A 22,418-nucleotide genomic window follows, 5' to 3' on the forward strand; every position below is an offset into this window, starting at 1 on the left:
GAAGATATATGTAATACTATATATAATACTTTAAACAATTAAAAAAAACAGAAAAAAACTCACATCAATGATGAGAGAGAATCATTGATCAGCTGCCTCCTGCCCATCCCCTGCTGGGGAATGAACCTGAAACCTGGGCATATGCCCTGATGAGGAATCAAATGCTGACTTCCTGGTTCCTGGGTTGATGCTCAACCACTGAGCAACACCAGCCGGGCAGTATCATAATTCTTAGTGTGTTGAATCAATATGACTCAGTATTTCGGAAGTGTTTGTTTTGCATGTTTGCGTGTGAATTTGCTGCCCCTTTGGATATTACTGATTATATGTTTGTGTTCCTTTTTATGTCTGTGTTCTGTTTCCAAGTATGTCTGTACTGGTGAGTGTGTGTGTGTGTGTGTGTGTGTGTGTTCTCCTCAAGGTGTTATTGCCCATGTTTACAATGCGAGTCTTTGTGAGCCTGGCCATGATCCCTGCACCTGAGTGCCCAGGTGAGCCTTGGGGTGTCTGTGCCTGCCTGTCTCTGTCTTGTGGTGTCTGTACATTTCCCTGTGAATTTGTGTGTCTGTTCCCCTGGCAAATGGCTTTAGAGGCAATCTCCCTAAGAGTGACTCCCTGTAGTGAGGGAGAAGGAGACAATATGTGCTTCCTCCCCACCCCGAGGCTGAGCCTCTTCTGCCCCTGCTCCTCCCAGCCTGTGATGAGCCCCTGTGGGTCCCATTCCAAGGGTGGATGAAGTGAAGGGTCAGTTCATAGGACCCCATGCCCAGGTTGTGGGGGGAGGGGGAGGTAGGCGGGGAAGACTCTGATGGCAGAAAGAACTTAAAGAGTGTGGAGGGAGAGTTTTTAGGGAGGACTCTGGGCCCTGGGAGAAGGGCTGGAAGACCCTAGATCCCTGGGAAGGAATGAGTGGGTGGGTGCACATGAGGGAAAGCTGAGGGGTAAGACTCCTAGGCCCCTGGCTCCTCCTAGGAATGAGGGACTGGGCACCCCTGGAGAGGATGGGAGAGTCCAATGGAACTCTGGTTCCTGGAGAGCAGGTCACTCACTTGCCCACAAAGGGCCTAGGCTGGGAACTAGCTGAGGAAAGTGCCTGGGCTGCTTGGAGCATCACTTTCGGAAATCTGGGTCCTTGACATCTACTGGATGTGCAGGGCCACATGGGAACAATGGGGTGTGTGCGGCAGACAACAGGAGGGAGAACCATGTCCTGTGCTCTCTCTAAAGGGAGAGGGGAGGGCAAGGAGGGACCGCATTTACCACAGGTTCATGTACATGATGAATGCACAACACAGGATCACCCTTGATGTCAATGTCAGCACTTTATTATCTTCAGCCCCAATTTGAGTGCTCGCCTGGGCAATCCAAAGTAACAAGAGCCTTGTTGGCAGGATAGTGACTGAGGTTAACTTAAAAGAACAGAAATGCAGGAATGCTGGCAGTCCTGGGTCCTTCCCAATCAGCCCCACCACCCCCACTTCGCCCCAGCCATGTGGGGGCACCGAGGCAGCCAGGTGTGTGCCCAAGGTCATACTCAGAAGGGATGTTGAATTTACTGTGCTTGCATCTGACCAAACTCCTTTTCCCGAAGTTCACTCCGTTTGATCTTGCCAGTGACGGTTTTGGGCAGCTCAGGGACAAACTCTACCTGGGTGAGGAGAAAAGGAACCATTGTGAGTCCTGCTGTCACTTCCTACCCGTCCCCATTCCTCTCTTCACCCAGCATGTCCCCCGAGCAGGCTGCAGCAGGTGCTGGCCTCAATTTTGGGGGCCAAGTACGTCAGGTCCTCCTCCTGACCCCCTGAAGCTGCTGCAGCCTGTTACGTGCTCTGACCAATGAAATGTGGTGCAGTGAAGCATGCCCCCTCTCACAGGAGAGTGGGAACCTCTGAGCCTGGCCACCCTCTCTGTCCATCTCTGACAGCACCTTTCTTATAATAAGCCATGCGGCAATCGGGCTGTTTCTTACCATAACATTTAGCCAAGAGGTATCCAACATGGAGCCCCACAGGGTTCAATTTGATTTTTAAGGGGAGCAATTTGAGAATGAGTTATCAACAGTGAATTTTTCCCATTTCTTAAGGTTCTAGGGGCCTGATATACAGTATCCTATCTAAATGCTAATTGACCCTCACATCATCACAACGATGGCGGCACTCAGAGCCAATAAGGAAGGCATATGCTAATTGACTGCCCTTCCCTCAAAGATGGTGGCACCCAAAGCCAATAAGGGGGGAATATGCTAATTAACTGCCATGCTCTCAAAGATTGTGGAGCCCACTGTCAAACAATGGTGGCGCCCAGCCACCTCATTCCCCGCTGCCTAGGGCCAGCCCAAGGTACAGACAAGTGCTGGATGGTGGCTACCCAGGCATCCAGGGCCACCCGAAGCCAAGGTAACCAGGGCTGGCAGAGGGAGGGTGAACTGGACTAGAGCTGTGAGAGCAGAAACCAGAATGGGAACAATCCCATTTACAACTGCACACACACACACACACACACACAAAAAAAAAATAAAAATTAGATACCAGGAATAAACTTAACTAAGGAGGTAAAAGGCCTATACTCTGAAAACGACAGCACATTGAAAGATTCAATAGATAGAGAAAGACATAAACAAGTGGGAAAATATACCATGTTCATGCGTTGGTAGAATCAACATCATTAAAATGTCCATACTATCCAAAACAATCTATAGATTCAATGCAATCCCCATTAAGATACCAATGGAATATTTCACAGGCCTTGAACAAACTCTCCAAAAATTCATATGGGATTAAAAAAAAAAAAAAAAAAAAAAGACCCTGAATAGCCTCAGCAATCCTGAAGAAGAACAAAGTTGGAGAGATGATAATACCAAATATCAATTTATATTACAAAGCCACTGTTTTCAAAACTGCCTGGTACTGGCACATGAACAGACATATAGTCCAATGGAACTAAACGGAGAACCCAGAAATCAACCAAAGCTGTGATGCTCAATTTGTATTTGACAACGGAAAGAAGAGCATACAATGGAATTAAGACAGTCTATCCAATAAATGGTATTGGGATAATTGGAACAATTCATGCAAAAAAATGAAACTAGACCAACAACTTACACCATACACAAAAAATAAACTCAAAATTGATAAAGGACTTAAATACAAGATGGAAAATCATAAAAATCTTAGAAGAATCCATAGACAGCAAAATATCAGACCTCTGCTATAGCAATATCTTTACTGATACAGCTCCTAGGTCAATGGAACTAAGAAGAAAATAAACAAATAGGACTATATCAAAATAAATAGCTTTGCACAGCAAAGGAAACCATAAACAAAACAACAAGAGAGCCCACTGCATTGGAGACACATTTGCCAATTGCTCTCTCAGGTAAGGGTTTAATCTCCAACATTTACAGGGAAATCATACAACTTAACAAAAGGAAGATAAGTAATCCAATCAAAAAGTGGGCAAAGGACCTAAATAGACAATTTCAAAAGAGCACATACAGAAGGCCAAGAGACATATGAAAACATTCTCAAAGTCACTAATCATCCAAGAGATGCAAATTAAAATGACAATGAGGTACCATCTCACACCTGTCAGAATGGCTATCATCAACAAATCAACAAATTACAAGTGCTGGAGAGGATGCGGAGAAAATGGAACCATTCCTCACAGCTGATGGGAATGATGACTGGTGCAACCACTGTGGAAAACAGCGTGAAGCTTCCTCCAAAAATTAAAAATGGAATTCCCATTTGACCCAATAATCCCACTTCTTGGATATATATCCCAAGAAATCAGAAACACCAATCAGAAAGGATGCATGAACCCTTATGTTCATAGCAGCACAATTTATAATAGCTAAGATTTAGAAACAGCATATGTGCCCATTAGAAGATGAATGGATTAAAATACAGTGGTACATCTACACAATGGAATACTATGCTGCTGTAAAAAAGAATGAACTCTTACCATTTGCAATAGCATGGATGGACCTGGAGAGTATTATGCTAAGTGAAATAATCCAGTCAGAGAAAGATAAATATCACATGATGTCACTCACTTGTGGAATATAATGAACAACAAAGACTGATAAACAAAAATAAAGCCAGAGAAAAAAATATTTAGAATATAATAGAAATAATCCTGTTATTTGCAGATTTCTAATATTTCCTACAACCTTTGTGATATTATATTATATTATATTAGTACAGTTTTGGTAATATTATTATATTTAAAATATTTTGCTCTTGAAATATTAATGTTTATTCCATGTAATATATTTAAAGTTATTTTTCCTCAAGTATTTTTATTGCATGTAACATTATATTTAAAATTGTTTTTCTTGAAATATTAATGCATTTTGTATCTAAAAAAGAATGAACTACACGTTTTAAGATATATATAAATTTGTTAACACTTGTTCGTTGTATATATAAGTAAGTATTGAGTGGCAGGATCAAATGTATTTCTTAGTATGAATCATGCTTAAGAATAGTTAGAAAGCAGCTGACTTAAATGTCTTTTTCAATTTTTAAAAATGTTAAATAGCTTTCTTGGATAGCTTTGGGCACTGGTCTGATTTTGTTGCCCTCAGGGTAATGTGCAGCACATTTTGGCTTTCTGACTCAGAACAGAGGTACCATCCCATTCAGTTGGCTGCATCGCCCCATAAGATGAATTGCTTCTTCTTATTTTTTTAAAAAAATATATTTTATTGATTTTGTACAGAGAGGAAGGGAGAAAGATAGAGAGTTAGAAACATCGATGAGAGTCATCAATCAGCTGCCTGTTGCACACCCCCTACTGGGGATGTGCCCGCAACCAAGGTACATGCCCTTGACCGGAATCGAATCCGGGACCTTTCAGTCCCCAAGCCGACGCTCTATCCATTGAGCCAAACCGGTTTCGGCATGCATTGCTTCTTCTGCAGAGAAAAATGCTCCTTCTGTGTTCGGGCTCAGCATCTCCCGGCCACCCGACCAGACTTGGGGCAGCGGAGCTCAGAAGGCACGCGCATGGCCCCACTCACCTTCCTCGGGTACTTGTACGGGGCGGTCACTGACTTCACGTGCTCCTGCAGCTCCTTGATGAGCTGGTCCCGGTCATGGGACAGAAACTGTGGGGTCAGGACAATGAAGGCCTTCACCACCTGCAACGCAGAACCAGAGCGGGGGCTCAGGGTCAGTGCCACTCAGTGGGCTGGTTTAAAAAGTAAGTGTTTATGCAATGCATGGCAAAACAAGCTGATACCCCAGCCTTTGTAAACATACAAGACTAGGTTCAAATCCAAATACTTCAATTTCTACCTTTCTCTTGCAAAATCACTTAACCTCAAATTCCTTCTCTGTGACATGCGCAGAGTACAGGTCCATCCCATGGAGCTGAACATGGTGGCCTTATGTTCAGATTCCATGAGCTAGTATACATAAAACACGCATGTAGTTTAACTGTATTATTATCCCCAGCATAATTATTTTCATCACCATTTTTACCATGAATGTATGTATAATTCTGTGCCTGGAAACTGTGGGCATTTAATAATTATTGGTAACTTACTGAACTTATTGTTTTTATTTTTTAAGTTTCTTTTTGAAAAACAATACATGTTTTTTTTGTTTATTTTTTAATTTCAGAGAGGAAAGGAGGGGGAGAGAGAGAAATATCAATAATGAGACAGAATCTTCACTCTGCTGCCTCCTACAGGACCCCTACTGGGGATCTAGCCCACAACCTGGCATGTGCCCTGACTGGGAATCAACCCTGGCTCTTGGGTCAACACTCAACCAATGAGTCAGATTGGCTGGGCTGAACTTATTGCTTTTATATTGTTACTAGACACCTGGTCCACGAAATTCATGCACTTGGGGGGTGGGGGTGGGCGGGGTATTTCTTAGCCTGGCCTGCTCCCTTTGGCAGTCCAGAGCCCTTGGGGAATATCCGATTACCAGCTTAGGCCCACTCCCCTCAGAGGTGAGAGAGGCTCCTGACACTGCCACTACACTCACCTGCCTTGAGCCCAGGACTGATCAACAGGAGGAAGCTCCAACATTGAGCGTCTGCCCTCTAGTGGTTAGTGTGAATCCTGGCTACTGATTGTACTACCATTCAGGTGATTTGCATATTAACCTTTTATTATATAGGGTTTATGTCCTCATTGAATTGCATAGGCCTTATACCTAGTAGGTGCTCAATAAATCCAGTGAATGCATTGGAAACAGAGTGCTCAGATTTCCATCCTGGCTCCACCACAGTATAATTGGGGCAAGTTATTTAACTTCTTTATGCTGCCTCTCTGTCTATTAAAAAGGTATAATAAGTAAGAGTCTCTAAGTTGTTGTGAGGGTTAAATGAGCCAGGATGCCAGTATTTAATCAGGATTGTCACAGATGATGCCACAGTGCCTCCTGCTGCCCACACAGTGTAAGTACGCTGTGCATACCCACTGCTCTGGAAGTTTCCCCTGCACCAGCCTTCCAGTGCCCACATGCAGACCCCATGACCTCCTGTCCTTCTCCTCACCTGCCCTCGGATTGGGTCCGGGCTGCTCACCACAGCTGACTCAGCCACCGCCGGATGCTCTGCCAGGGCGTTCTCCACCTCTGTCGGCCCAATGCGGTACCTGTGGGACCAATGGTTCCTGCTCTGCTTCTGAGCAGATGCCAGGGCTGGAGTGACCCAGGCCCTCCAATCTCATGTTTGGGAGTCAGACTTCCCTGGGCGCAGAGGGCAACCTTCACAAGAGCCAGAGGACTGTGGAAAGGCTCTGTAGGGACCAGGATGTGAAAACCTGGGCATTCCAAGGTCAGATGCTCCCAAGGCCTCCCCTCACTGCCTCTGGTGGGCAGTGGGGGTGGAAGGCTGTTCTCCTGAGGCTGAGTGTGTGGCACAAGGATCTTCCCAGCAGGACTCTTACTGTACACTTGGGAGCCTCAAACTTAGTCTTAAAGATTTAGGGAAATTCTGTCTCACTACATCAGCATCTCATGTAGAAATTTAAAAAGAAAAACAAACCTAATTTTCCTGATGCATCCAAGGGAAGTTGTTACTTATGCCACTTTTACACCATACATCACCTAAGCAGTAGGGACAACAGATTGGGAGCCACACTACCTCAGTTCAAATCTGGGCCTCTCTCTTGCACTATCTTGGAGACTTTCAGCAACTTAGATCACTGGTCAGTGACTCAGTGTTCTCATCTGTAAGATAGGCACAATAATAGCATCTACTGGGTGAACAAAGCACAGAGTAGTGTACTTGAACACAGTAAGGACTCCATGAGCTTAGCTGGTATTGCTGCTGTTGTTATGTGACATATGTCCCATTAGAAGAACACAGAGAATAATTTCCCCCAACCAATGGCGACAAATGGGGGCTCAAACAAGGTCTCCCTTGCTAATCCTATATCCCCTCTTTAAATTGTATGATGTCTACTGCGGTTGCACTTCCAGGCCTTGAATTTTATTTTGATGTTGGAAGAGATGCACAGATACCCCAGGCCAAGGCTCTGTAGAAATGGCTGCATTCAGGAACAGGTTGCAGGTCCCATCCCCAATTCTTGGAGAAATGTTGCAGCAACCTAGAGCCTGCCAGGCCCAGGTCAGCCACACCTACCCAGAGGCTTTGATGATGTCATCGTCCCTCCCCAGGAACCAGATGTAGCCCTCTTCGTCAATAGTTGCTTTGTCCCCAGTGTTGTAAAAGTCCCCACACTCCACTTTGGCTGTCTTCACTGGGTCATTCTGCAGAGAGAACAGCACTCTTATTGAAGGCAGTGAGATTAGAGATGGTGAGCTGGAACCTGGGGCTCAGATCTGGGTTTGAGCCCTGCTTCTCTCTCCACTGGGCACTTCTGCAACTTTTGTAATCTCTCTGAGTCTATTTGCTTTACATGCAAACACTCAATGCATGCTACCTGTCAATTAATGTACAAAATACACTGACAATTGATATTAATATAACACAGTGGCTGAACAGATGGAAGGTGATAATAAACTTTTCTAAATGAATTTTCTTCCCTAAGTACCATCTCATCTCATTCTCAAAGGAAGCTTGTGGCCTTGGCAAGTGAGGCTCATTTGCTTGAGTGTCATCCCATGTACCAAAAGGTGGCCAGTTCACTTCCTGGTCAGGGCACATGCCCAGGTTGTGGGCTCAATCCCTAGTAGGGGGCGTGCAGAAGCCACCTGGTCAATTTTTGATGAAATAATGGCCGAAAACTTCTCTAGCCTGGTGGAGGAAAAAGTAATACAAGTTCAGAAGGTACAGAAATCTCCAAGCAATAAGAACCAAAACAGGCCCAAGCCACAACACATCATCATTAAAATGCCAAAAATTAAAGACTAAGAGAGAATCTTTTTTTTTTTTTTTTAAATATATTTTATTGATTTTGTACAGAGAGGAAGGGAGAGAGATAGAGAGTCAGAAACATCGATGAGAGAGAGTCATCGATCAGCTGCCTCTTGCACACCCCCTACTGGGGATATGCCCGCAACCAAGGTACATGCCCTTGACCGGAATCGAACCCGGGACCCTTTAGTCCCCAAGCCGACGCTCTATCCATTGAGCCAAACCGGTCCCGGCTAAAGACTAAGAGAGAATCTTAAAGGCAACAAGAGGAAAGTAAACTGTTACCGTCAAAGGAGTTCTCATAAGGCTGACACCTGATTTATCATCAGAAACTCTATAGGCCAGAAGGGAATAGCATGAAGTACTCAAGGTAATGGAAAGCAAGGATCGAAAACCAATTGTCAGCAATATTTCAATCAAGGCTATCATTTAAAATAGATAGTCAAATAAAGGGCTTCCAGGACAAGAAAAAAAAGGCCAAAGGAGTACATTTTCATCAAGCCAGCATTACAAGAAATGCTATAAGTCCTGCAACAACGAGAAGGAGAAACAGAGAGAGAAACATACACATACAGAATTAAAATGGCAATAAATAAGTACCTATCAATAATAACTCTAATGTAAATGAAATACATGGTCCAATCAAAAGGCATAGGATCGCTGAATGGATACAAAAACACGAGCCAACTATATGCTGTCTATAAGAGACCCTCCTCAGAACAAAAGCCATACACAGGATGAGAGTGAAGGAATGGAAAAAACAGTTTCCATGCAAATGGAAAGGAAGAAAAAAGCTGGACTAGCAATACTCAAATCTGACAAAATAGACTTCAAAGTGAAGGCCATCACAAAAGACAACAAAGATCACTTTAGTACATAATATAAAAGGGATGGATTCTATAAGAAGATAGAACCTTGGTAAACACATACAGTATACACCCGATATAGAAGCACCTAAATATATTTTTAAAACTGCTAGACTTTAACAGCTAGAGGAGAGATTGACAACAATACAGTCATAGCAGGGGACTTTACCACCCTGCTGACTTCACTGGATAGATCTTCCAGACAAAACCATGTCCAAGAAACAGTGACTCTGAAGGACACACTGGATCAGATGAATGTAATTGACATTTATAGAACAGTTCACCCCAAAGCAGCAGAATATAGTACATTGTTCTCAAGTGCACGTGGATCATTCACAAAGATAGACCACATGTTAGGACACAAAACAAGTCTCTACAAGTTCAAGAAGATCAAAACCATATCAAGCAACTTCTCATATAACAGTGGAATGCAATTATAAATCAACTACAGTAAAAAAAAACAAAAAAACAAAAACAAAAAAAAACCCGAAACATTCAAACACATGGAGGCTGAGAAGATGTTATTAAACAAAGAATGGGTTTCCGATGACATCAATCAATCAATCAATAAATAAATAAAAACCTTCCTGTAAACAAATGAAAATGAACACACAATAACGCAAAATCTCTGGGACACAGCAAAAGCAGTCCTCAGAGGGAAGTTCATAGCATGACAGGCATATCTCAAAAGAAGAAAAATTGAAGGATCCTAGGTGGCTCCTGACAGGACAGCATGCTACTAGATAGTGTGAGAATGAGAGAAGGAAAGGAGAGTGCGTGGGTGTGCGGGGAGTGTCAGTATTTGTGAGTGAGGGACAGCTATACTCCAAGGGACTGGAGGGGACTGCAGGATCAGCCCTCATCCTCCAACCCCCGTGTCCGGGCAGCCTCTACTGAGGCTGAACTCTCTCCCAGAGCAGCAGGCTCTGCAGCAGAGGCCAGGCCATTCTGAAGGGGAGATGGCTGAGGTCAGAGACTGATTGTGGTCAGAACCCCAGCCTTACCTTCAACCAGGGAGATCTCCGATGCCTCCTGGGACTGTACAACCAAAATGCCCAGGGACCAGTTATCTCATCTGCCAATCCATGAACACCAGAACTCCAACCTCCCCTACCCTGGGTGCCTGGGAGGTCTGCACAGGGGCAGACAAACATGCGAATTCTGGATGGGCCCTGCTCCTTTCCACAGAGCAGTAGGAACAGCTGAATCAAAGAGCACCCACCAGGAACTGCCCAATTAAACACAGCTGGCATTGCCTGAAGAAAGGCGAGATTTGGGATCCAGGCTAGACTGAAAAGCCGTGCAGTGGGAACTGGAGCCTCAGAGAAAGACTGTCTCCCACGAAATTCGCTGCTCTTGGGATCAGTGTAGCCCTCACATGTGGAAGGGGGTCCACAGGGTGCCTGGCAGAAAGGGACTCTAGATAGTAACCCACAGCTAGACTGGACCCAGAAAGGCAGTCTCAGAGTCGGGCACGGAGTTGGGCACAGAATTGTGCACAGAATCAGAGTACAGCTGCCTTTTAGCTCAGGATATTAAGACAGAAACACTGCCACCCAGGGGCTGTAGCAGAAATGGACTCTTGTGTGTAAAAAGAACTAAAAACAGACTGAGAACCGGAGAGCAGAGAGATCCCACCTGCTTGAACATAGGGCTGTGGCTTAGGACCCCAGAGAACTTCAATCCTGTGCTGACTACCCGCAAGGAAAAAAGACGTGCCAAGCAGAACAGTGAAGGAAGTGAACGACCTCCACTAATTCACATTTTTTATTTTTTATCTTTTACTTTAGAAACCAATTTTTTCTCTCACTTGGTTTTACCTTATTTTTATTATATTTTTATTTTTAAACTATTAATATTAATACTATTATTGAACCCCCTTTTTAAGTTTTATTTTATGTATTTTTTTCTTTATTTTATTTTGGAATTGATGTTATACATTCTATTTTGATTTCCCCTTTAGCATTATTTTACTCTCTCTCAATTTTTTCTTTATGCCAACACTCTATCACTCGTCCCCTTTTTTTGTCCAGTTTCTCTTACCCTGTTCCTGCTTTAGTTTTTCTCTGCCCTTTCTTTTTACTCCCTGTTAAAAATTGATCTTACTCCTCATCTAATTTCCCCTCCCCTGCTCCAAACTCATATACATCTCTCTCTTTGCTTTCTTCACTATCCAAATTCTTTTTCCTTTTTTGCATTTTTCTTTCTTTTTGTCTTGTTGTTGTTTGTTTGATTATTGGTTTATTTTTTGTTTGTTTGCTTCAATTTTTCCTCTCATCGATTCTTCTCTTCCTCTACTAATAGCTTAACTAATTCCATTCACCAACCCATGCCTATCTATTCTCTATCCTCCTTTTCCAATAGTAAACAAATACATAGATAGATAGGTTAAAAAAGGAGGGAAATTATATATATATAATCTTTTTTTGTATATAGTTTTTACTTTTCTTCTTATACCTCCTCTATACTCAATTGTGGCTATTTCCCCATTCATTCAATTCCTTGACCTTACCTCCTGGAAATAAGGTCTGCCTCCTCAGATTCATCAGGTGTTTATTGTCTGAAGGTTGTTTGCATTTTTTGGATTAGTTGTTATTTTATTGGAGCTTTCTCCCCATATATGTATTCTTACCCTTCTTTTTTTTCTTCTCTCTCTTTTCTCTCTTATATTTTTTTCCTTTTCTCAATATCAGTTTTGTAATCATCTCTATTTCCTAATTCTCTTTTTTCTGGTGGTCACCTTTATTTAGGAGTATTGTGGATAGATTTGTTTTTGGTGCCCTGAGCATTGTGTTTTGTTGTGTTGTATTTTGTGCCTTTAAATCATTGCAAGAGAGAGAGAGCTACATAACCAGAAATCCTGAAACTAGTGATCATGGGGAGACAAAGAAACAGCCTGCATAGGAAGGAAAAGGAGGAATCACCAGAAAATGAAGTCAATGAAATGGAAGCAAGCAATATGACAGAGAAAGAATTCAGAGCAATGGTCATAGGTTGCTGAAAAGGATGGAAGACAAATTCAACAATATGTGTAAGAACCAAGAGGAAATGAAGAAGAACCAAGAAGAAATGAAAAATGGCATTGCTGCAGTAAAGAACTCAATGGAAAGCATCAACAGTAGACTAGAAGAAGCAGAGGACCTCATCAGTTAGCTAGAAGACAAGTTAGGAAAAAATACCCAAACAGAGCATTTAAAAAAAAAACACACACACAACCCTCCCCCCCTCCCGCCCCCCACAACTTAAAAAACAGGAGGAGAGCCTTCGGAAACTTTGGGACAACACAGAACGAAACAACATCTGCATAATAGGGGTTCCAGAAGGGCAGGGAACTGAGCAAGGAATAGAAAACCTGACTGAAGTAATAATGACAGAAAACTTCCCTGATATTGGGAAGAAAAAACTCACACATATCCAAGAAGCTCACAGAGTCCCAAACAGCATGAATCCCAAAAGATCAACACCTAGACACATTATAATTAAATCAACAAACACTGCCAACAAAGTAAGAATCTTAAAGGCTTCCAGAGAGAGACAGAAAGTTACCTATAAAAGATCTCCCATCAGACTATCAACTAATTTCTCAATAGAAACACATCAGGCCAGAAGGGAATGGAATGAAATATACAAAGTTATGCAAAGCAAGGGTTTGAATCCAAGAATACTGTACCCAGCAAGGTTATCAATAAAAACTGGGGATGAAATCAGGAGCTTCACAGACAAAAAATGACTAAGGGAGTTTATTACCACCAAATCAGCAATGCAAGAAATGCTAAAGGGTCTGCTATAAAATGAAGAAATAGGAAGGGAAGAAGGAACACAGGCATAATGAATAAAAATGGTGACAAACAAGTACCTATAAATAATAACTTTAAATATAAATGGATTAAATGCCCCAATCAAAAGACTTAGGGTAGCTGAGTAGTAAGAAAACATGACCCTTATATCTATTTACTACAGGAAACTCACCTTAGAACAAAGGACTCACAAAGACTGATGGTGAAAGGATGGAAAAAGGTTTTTCAGGTGAATAGAAATGAAAAAAAAATCTGGGATAGCAATATTTATATCCAACAAATTAGACCTCAAAGTGAAGGCCATAAGAAGAGATAAGGAAGGTCATTTCATAATACTAAAGGGAGCAATTCAAAAAGAAGATATATAACTCTGATAAACATATATGCACCCAATACAGGAGCACCCAAATACATTAAAAAAAAAAAATCTGGCCCTAGCTGGTTTGGCTCAGTGAATAGAACATCTGCCTGCGAACTGAAAGGTCCCGGATTTGATTCTGGTCAAGGGCACATTCCTCTGTTGTGGGCTCCATCCAGAATGGGGTACTTGCAAGAGGTAGCAGATAAATGATTCTCTCTCAAAATTTATGTTTCTATCTCTCCCTCCCTCTTTCTGCTTCTCTGAAATCAATAAGAATGTGTTTTAAAAAATTCTGGAGGATATCAAGGGAAAGATTGACAGCAATATAATCATAGTATGGGACTTTAATACACCAGTAACACCACTGGAAAAATCCTCTAAGCAAATAAATAAGCAAACAGCAATCCTAAATGATTTACTAGATCATATGGAATTAATTGACATCTTCAGAACATTCCACCCCAAAGCCACAGAATATACATTCTTCTCAAGTGCACAGGGGTCATTTTCAAAGATAGACCACATATTGGGGCACAGGCAAAGCCTCTTCAAATTCAAGAAGATAGAAATCATATCAAGAATTTTCTCAGATCACAATGGCATAAAACTAAAAATCAACTACAATAAAAAAATAAAAAAATAAAACACCTGGAGGCTAAATAGCATGCTATTAAACAATGATTGGGTTACAAAGAGATCAAAGAAGAAATAAAAATCATCATGGCAACAAATGACAATTAAATCACAACAAACCAAAATCTATGGAACACAGAGAAAGCAGTCTTGATAGAGAAGTTCATAGCTTTGCGGGCCTGTCACAAAACAAAAAAAGATGGTAATAAATTATCTAACCTTATAACTCAAAGAATTAGAAAGAGAGCAACAAGAAAAGCCAGCATTAGCAGAAGGAAGGAAATAATAAAGATCACAGTGGAGATAAATGACATACAGACAAAAAAACAAATACAAAAGATCAACAAAAAGATAAACAAGATTGATGAACCTCTAGCCAGGCTCACCTAGAAGCAAAGAGAGAGGACCCAAGTAAACAAAATCAGAAATGAAAGAGAAGAAATAACAACAGACCCTGCCGAAATACAAAGGATTGTTAAAAAATACTATGAACAACTCTAATTCCAACAAAACAGACAACATAGATAAAATGGACATATTCTTAGAAAAATATAAACTCCCAAAACTCAATCAAGAATAAAAAAAAAAACAAAAACGGATAGGTCGATAACTACTGAATAAATTGAAACAGAGATAAAAAAAATTTCCAGCAAACAAAAGCCCTGATCAAGATGGCTTTACAGGGGAGTACTACCAAACATTCAAAGAAGAACTAAAACCTATTATTCTCAGACTATTTCAAAAAATTCAAGAGAAAGGCATACTTCCAAGCTCTTTCTATGAAGCCAGCATTACTCTAATTCCAAAACCAGATAAAGACACCATAAAAAAAAGAACTACAGGCAAATATCCTTTCCTCTCCCTCCCCCCAAAATATCCTTAGTGAACATAGATGCCAAAATCCTCAACAAAATTCTAGCAAATAGAATTCAGCATTACATTAGAAAGATCATACGCAAATCAATAAATGTGATACATCACATAAACAGAGAGACAAAAATCACATCAATCAATTCCAAAAAAACATTTGACAAAATCCAACATCCTTTCTTGATAAAAACTCTCAGCAAAGTGACAATCAAGGGATCATACCATAAAATAATAAAAAGCCTTATATGACTAACCTACAGCCAACATCATACTCAATGGGCAAAAACTAAACTCATTTTCCCTAAGAATGGGAACAAAATAGGGATGCCCATTTTCACCACTCCTGTTCAATATAGTACTGGAAGTGCTAGCCATAGCAATCAGACAAGAAGAAGAAATAAAAGGCATCCAAATTGGAAAAGAAAAATTAAAACTGTCCTTATTTGCAAATGACATGATACAATACATAGAAAACCCCAAAAGATCCCATTAAAAAAACTACTGGACCTAATAAATAAATTTGGCAAAGTAGCAGGTTACAAAATTAACATCCAGAAATCTATGGTCTTTTTATACACTAATAATGAACTCACAGAAAGGGAAGTAAAAAAAACAAAACAAAAAACAATGTCATTTACCATTGCAACAACAACAACAACAAAAAAATTAAGATTCCTAGGAATAAACTTAACCAACAATGTAAAAGACCTGTATTCTAAAAACTACAGAACATTGAAAAAAGAGACAGAGGAAGACATGAACAAATGAAAGAATATACCATGTTCATGAATTGGTAGAATCAACATCATTAAAATATCCATACTACCCAAAGCAATCTATAAATTCAACACAATCCCCATTAAAAAACCAATGGCATACTTCAAATACCTAGAACAATCTCTTCAAAATTCATCTGGAATAAATAAATAAATAAATAAATAACCCCAAATAGCTGCAGCAATCTCGAGAAAGAAGAACAATGTTGGAGGGATCACAATACCAGATATCAAGCTATACTACAAAGCCACTGTTTTCAAAACTGCCTAGTACTGGCAGAAGAACTGACATATAGACCAGTGGAACAGAACAGAGAATCCATAATCATCACAAGCCAGTATGCTCAATTAATATTTGACAAAGGAGGCAGGAGCATACAATGGAGTCAAGACAGTCTTTTCAATAAATGGTGTTGGAAAAACTGGACAGATACTTGCAAAACAATGAAACTAGACCACCAACTTACACCAGATACAAAAATAAACTCCAAATGGATAAAGGACTTAAAATCTAAGATAGGAAACAATAAAAATCTTAGAAGAAGCCATAGGCAGCTAAATAGCAGACATTGTCATACTAATATCTTTACTGATACAACTACTTGGGCAGTGGAAACTAAAGAGAAAATAAACAAATGGAACTACATCAAAATAAGAAGCTTTTGCACAGCAAAAGAAAAATCAACAAAACAACAAGAGAGCCCACTGCTTGGGAGAACATATTGGCCAATGTTATCTCTGACAAAGGTTTAATTTCCAACCTTTACAGGGAATTCATACAACTTAACAAAAGAAAGATAAACAATCCAATAAAAAAAAATGGGCAGAAGACCTAAATAGACACTTTTCAAAAAAGGACATTCAGAAAGCCAAGAGACATATGAAAACATGCTCAAAGTCACTAATCATCCAAGAGATGCAAATCAAAATGACAATAAGATACCATTTCACACTGTCAGAATGGCTATCATCAACAAATCAACAAACAAGTGCTGGCCAAGGTGCTGAGAAAAAGAGAACCCTCCTGCAGTGCTGGTGGGAATGCAGGCTGGTGCAGCCACTATGAAAGACAGTATAGGGTTTCCTCAAAAAGTTAAGAATGGAAATCCAATTTGACCCTGCAATCCGACTTCTAGGATTATATCTCAAGAAACCAGAAACAGCAATCAGAAAAGATATATGCACCCCTATGTTCATAGCAGCACAACTTACCATAGCCAAGATTTGGAAACAGCCTAAATGCCCATCAGCAGATGAGTGGATTTCAAAACTGTGGTACATCTACACAATGAAATACTACGCTTCTGTAAAAAAGAAGGAATTCTTACCATTTGCAACAGCATGGATGGAACTGGAGAGAATTATGCTAAGTGAGATAAGCCAGTCAATGAAAGAAAAATACCACATGATGTCACTCACTTATGGGTAATAAAGAACATTATAAACTGATGAACAAAAATGGATACAGAGGCGGAGCAGCATGGAACAGACTGTCAAAATACATCAGGAAGGCTGAGAATGGTTGGGGGGGGGGAAGGTAAGAGATCAAACAAAGGACTTGTATGCATGCATATAAGCATAACCAATGGATGCAAGATAGAGGGGGGTAGGAGGACCGGGGGAAGTTCAGTGGGGGGGAAAAGAGACATGTGTACTACTGTTTGTAATATTTTAAGCAATTTAATAAAATTAAAATTAAAAGAATAAAATAAAATAAAAACAACAAAATTTTATAGTAACTATTTAACCCTTCAACTTAAAGAACTAGAAAAAGGACAACAAGAAAAGACCAGAGTAAGCAGAATGAAGGAAATAAAGATTAGAGCAGAAATAAATGACATAGACTCTTAAAAAAAAAAATCAATGAAACCAAGAGCTGGATCTTTGAAAAGATAAACAAAATTGATGAATGGTTTAGCCAGTGGTTTTTACTATTGGTTGATAGTATCACATGAGGAGCAGCAACCCCCCCCCCCCCCCGCCACCTTTCCCGCCCCTGGAAGCCACAGGGATGACAACAGTGACAACAAAAGAGTTGGCTGTTCTTTTGGAGAAAGAAGATGGAATCTGAGATCCATTTCAGGTGTGCCCCCCTTTCCATGCTCATCTTGGAAGCTGAGAATCTCCTTAGTGGCCTCTACTACCCTGGGAGGGCTAGGGTTTATGTGGTCAGGAATCTCAGCAGGTTTCCTTAGAGCCATCACAGGTTTCTGTAACCCCTGGATTTCCCATTAGGCTCTGGGGCTGAAAGACACGGATTTGAACCTTAGCTCTGCCTTGTATTTGACATGGGGAAACACATGATTCCTACGGTCTGATTTTCTCTGAGAAGTGGGGGTAAGGGAGGCCTCAGGAGGCTCAGGACAGTTACTAGGTTTGCGCACGCCCTGTTGGTAAATTGGAGAGTAGGATGTGAACCCAGCCGAAGCCTGCATTCTTAATCAGCCCCCAAGTCTGAAGATTCTGAAGCCATGCTTGTCCACCACATCAGTGCCACGTGGGTCAGGAAAGGAAAGGCTGTGAGCTTTGCGTGAACTAGACCTGGCTTCACTGAACTGGAGCACATAACGGGAGATGGGAGGAGTCTCAAGATGCAGAGTTGGGTGCCCTCCCTTATCGCTGCAGGGGTGCTCGGGCCAGGGAGCAGCAGGCGGGACGCCCTCACCTCGTACAACATGAACAGGCCGATGGGCTTGGTGGGCTTCATCCTGATGCCAAGGTTGCCCTCAGTGTTGGGCGGCAGGATGTTGCCTTTGTCGTCGATGATCTGGAGAAAGAGGTCTGTGAGGCCCCCTGCAGGGCTCCCAGCCCTCCTGTCTCCCCTGCTCCCCCCACCTCTGCCTGGCTTATGCGTGTGACACCAGTGGGGACTATGGAGAGATCCCTGTCAGGAAACAGAATGAAGCTGTCAAGTCTTTGAAATCAGCAAGTCATGGGTGTGTTTGTTTCCTGGTATGGACATCGCGTGTGTCTTCAAGCTAGAAAACAGGGGTCAGGACAAGCTAAAAGCTGGAGGGTGGAGAGAGCTGTGGGGCACCCCCAGGACCTGTGCGCCATGGCCTCGTGTGCGAGGCCTCGGCAGGCACGGTGAGCTGCACTGATGCCCACAGTACTGACCCTCCCAGGAAACCAGAGGGGAACTAGGAGAGGAGGAGGGACAACTCGGGCAGGGGGCACGGCTCTTTTGCCACCTGGTGTCACACGGGGTTGATCCCAGCTGAGCCCTCAGTGCTCCCTGGCCACGCCTTTAGGACCAAACCTGGACGTCGAAGGGCGGGATGGCTTTCCCCATGGAACCGGGCTTGACCTGTGACCCCCGGGCAGTGCCGCATGCGATTCCCTGTGCACAAAAGGAAGAGAAGACCAGTTGTCAATGGCTTCAGGCCGATCACAGAGCAGCAACAATGGTTCACAGCACCGCTGCTCACACACACTGTTCATAGAGCCTGTGGGGGAGCTGGGAGCTCTGCGCGCTGGGCTCAGGGCATTGACCCAGCTCTTCAGCAGACAGTCACTGCGCCCGACATGTGACATGCACTGGGCCAGTGCCAGATGCCGGGGCCACAGGGTCCTGTGGGGGAGGCCAAGAAAGGAGCAAAGAGCTGAGCTCAGGGCTGTGGGAGTGTGCTGGGTGGGGGAGTGCCCACTGCATGCCAGACATGTGTCCATTTGACCAACACTTACTCAAGACTGAACCTGACAGAAACCTGCCTCCTCTGCCCTCGGGGCTGCACTGAAATCACTTAGGCTGTGCCTCTGCCACCACTCCCACCCCCATTTGCCCTCCTGATGAACTATGCCTCCTTCCTGGTTCTCTGAAGCTAACATCTGTCCTAAAGCTAAGCCTTCAGTCACACAGATGAGTTAATGCCCTGGGTCTCCCCTGTCAAAGGGGCCAGGCCGCACCCCCTCTCAGGGCCTGGGGGGCGGGAAGCTGCCCAGGTCCGCACCAGTGATCTCATCTGGCTCCTTAGGGCTACCAGCCCAGACTCAGGCCCCAGGAGAAGTCCCGGGCGATCCTCCTTCGGTGGCATTTCGCCTGCATTTCTGTTGTCACCAACAGGCCTTATACTGACATTTGGGCATGTTTCCCTCCACAGATACCCAGTGTCTGAGCTTAGAGATGCCCCTTCTGCTCTGCACCCCTGACACCTGGCCCACGACCCCCCACATCAGTGCGGTCAGCGGGCTGGCCCTGGGGGGTGTGCAGGCTGGGTAACTCCGGGGCTTACACATTCCCTTCCACTCCCCTCGCCACCACCCGCAAGGTCGGCATTCTATTCCCATTTTGGAGACAGGGAAGTCAAGCTTCTGGCAGGCTCCACGATATACCTATGGGCTTCATGCTGCCATTGGCGATGCTGAGAGGAGCTGAGACCTGAGCTCCTGGCAGAGGAAGGTCTGCCTCTCCAAGCTGCTGCTCACACTTCAGGACATGGCAACACCCACAGGTGAGTGAGCGGGTTGCAAGAGCTTTGAGCAATGAGGCTCCATGCAGCCAGGAGGGAGTATTCTGTGGCTCAAGCAGTCCACACTAAGGGGCGGGGTTATGGGTGTAGCTGGTGCTTCTCCTCGTCCAACAGTGAACTGTGAGCCATGCAAGGTCAGGCCTAGAGCCCTCCCATTTCTCAGGCCTGGAAGCAGACCACTTCACTGACTAAAATAAAGCAATTTATTCAAAATCAACACACCATCAGACAAATATGTGAATTAAGACCAAGAGATCCCGCCCTACAGGTCCTGAGAGGGGTGACTCTGTGAGCTGACGGGATGGTGGGAGGCGGGCGAGTGGCTGTGTTGGCATCAGGGGGTTGAGGATGCTTCGGAAGAGAGGCAGCCCCTCCTCCTACCACTGAAGCCCTTGAGGGTCCAGACAGCACAGTAGGCTGCACGGCCCGCCCACTGTGTGCTTACTAATACCCTAGGGCAGGGGTCCTCAAACTTTTTAAAGTGGGGCCAGATCACGGTCCCTCAGAGAGCTGGAGGGCCGGACTATATGAACTACTAATTCCTACTGTAACACCTCGGCTGCGCTCACTGCCCAAAAAACCTGGCGGGCCTGATCAGACTCCTCTGCGGGCCGCATGTGGCCCTCGGGCCGTAGTTTGAAGACCCCTGCCCTAGGGGGTCACACTGTGTGTGTGTGTGTGTGTGTGTGTGTGTGTGTGTGCCTGTGCTCCCTCCTCCCCTCCTGCTCATGCCCCACTATCACAGGTGTGTGCTGCCCTCATCCACACCCAGAGATGAGCTTTGGGGCCCGCTCTTGCCTGGCCCTGTGGCTGCTGCTCGAGGGAGGGAGGGTGACATGGGCAGCACACGCAGGCGGGGCCTCCGTGAGGCAGGAGGTGCCTCCATTGCCATTGCTCTTCCCAGCTCCCTGATCCCAGGGACGTAGCCCTGTCCTCAGACCCCTATGGAAGGTTTTGTCCAATAGCCATCAGCACAACTGGAAGAGTCTGTGTGAATGGTTTGTCTGCAAACTGATTTGGGGCCAATCAGCCTGGAACTCCAGAGCCGCCCTCTGCTGGCTGTGCACACAGTGGGGCCTGTGCACACGCTCTGGCAGATTCAGCTGCTCTGCTGGGCTGGGTGGCCCTGTGCGGCCTGTCCACCTACCGTTTCCGACTGTCCGTAGATTTGGTGGAGCAGAAGGCCAGTCCGTTCTCTCCACTTCTCTTGCTCCTCGGGCAGCACGGCCTCTCCAGCAGTAGAGCAATGCTCCAGAGTGGGGAACCTGAGGCTTGGGGGAGACAAGGTGTCCACAGAGCTTCAGAGAAGACATCTGGCTCCCCTCCTTCCTCCCCTCCCCCCAACACGTCTCCTGTTACACAGCCAGGAGTGGTGGACAAGGGGGCTGGTTTCATTGGGAGCGTCTTCCTCCCTCATCCGGAGTTTTCTCCAAAGTAGGTAAACTTAGCAGAGTCTCCAGTGGAGTCATTAGTGATGCCCTGATTGGATTGTTACTGGGTTTGACCAAGTTCATCATCTGAGGAATGTTGCATAAAGTGGCTGTCACAGAGCTTTGACATACAGATAGAGGCAGACTCCAAGGGCATGCTGGGATGGAGGCTTCATGAATAAAAGCAAGTTGTATTTCAGAGTTAGCTTCGTAAGGGTAGTTGTAAGGGACTTCGTAAAAGTCCTTGACATTTTAACTCTGTGTCTAAAGTTATTAGGTCTGATTTTTGAAGCAGCCATTTCCATTTTAGAGTCTCTAAAATATGTATAAGTGTGCATTAGGTTCAAAGACAAGATTGCAGTTTAGCTCAGAATTAATCTACAAACACAAGGAAATACAAAATAAAGTTATAGCAAAGTAACACTACACCCATCAGACAGGTAAAAATGAAAGACTCTGACAGGAACAAATGTTGCCAAAGATGGGGAACAAGGGAACCCTGCCTCCCTGCCTGTGGGCGCACACAGTGATTGGAAACTTGGAAAATAGGGGGTAGGATGCGGTGTCAGTGTGACTCAGCAATTTCTCCTGAAAGACCCCACATAGTGAGAGCTTATGTGTACAGGGTGAATGTGCAAAAACAGTGTCAGTCATCAATAGCCCTCAAATGAAAAAAAAATATATGGACTTATCATAAAATGGGATATTATACAGCAATAAAAGTTAGCTATAGCAATATGATGCAATGTGGGCTCACCTTAGAAATATAACATTGGAAAAGAAGCTGCATATTAGAGCATTATATGATTACAAAGTTCACAAGCAAGTAAAAGAGACTGATATTTCCTTATGAGGTAAACTATGGGGGGGAGGGGG

The 22,418-nt window shown here is 43.7% G+C and overlaps 1 pseudogene across 1 annotated transcript in view; it reads right to left on the reverse strand.

The window, feature by feature from the left end:
• Positions 1-1,303: 1,303 nt before the first annotated feature.
• LOC311622130 (acyl-coenzyme A synthetase ACSM1, mitochondrial-like) overlaps positions 1,304-22,418 on the reverse strand; it is a 54,984-nt pseudogene continuing 33,869 nt past the window's right edge. Inside the window, exons 8-14 of the transcript XR_014797052.1 lie at positions 21,260-21,383; positions 18,903-18,983; positions 18,309-18,410; positions 7,606-7,733; positions 6,514-6,613; positions 5,024-5,143; positions 1,304-1,648 (exon numbers count right to left, since the gene is read on the reverse strand). The product of XR_014797052.1 is annotated as an acyl-coenzyme A synthetase ACSM1, mitochondrial-like (transcript). The remainder of the gene's footprint in view (positions 1,649-5,023; positions 5,144-6,513; positions 6,614-7,605; positions 7,734-18,308; positions 18,411-18,902; positions 18,984-21,259; positions 21,384-22,418) is intronic.

This window comes from Pipistrellus hanaki (assembly GCF_964339955.1).
Source record: "Pipistrellus hanaki genome assembly, chromosome: 4".
Lineage (NCBI taxonomy): Eukaryota > Metazoa > Chordata > Mammalia > Chiroptera > Vespertilionidae > Pipistrellus > Pipistrellus hanaki.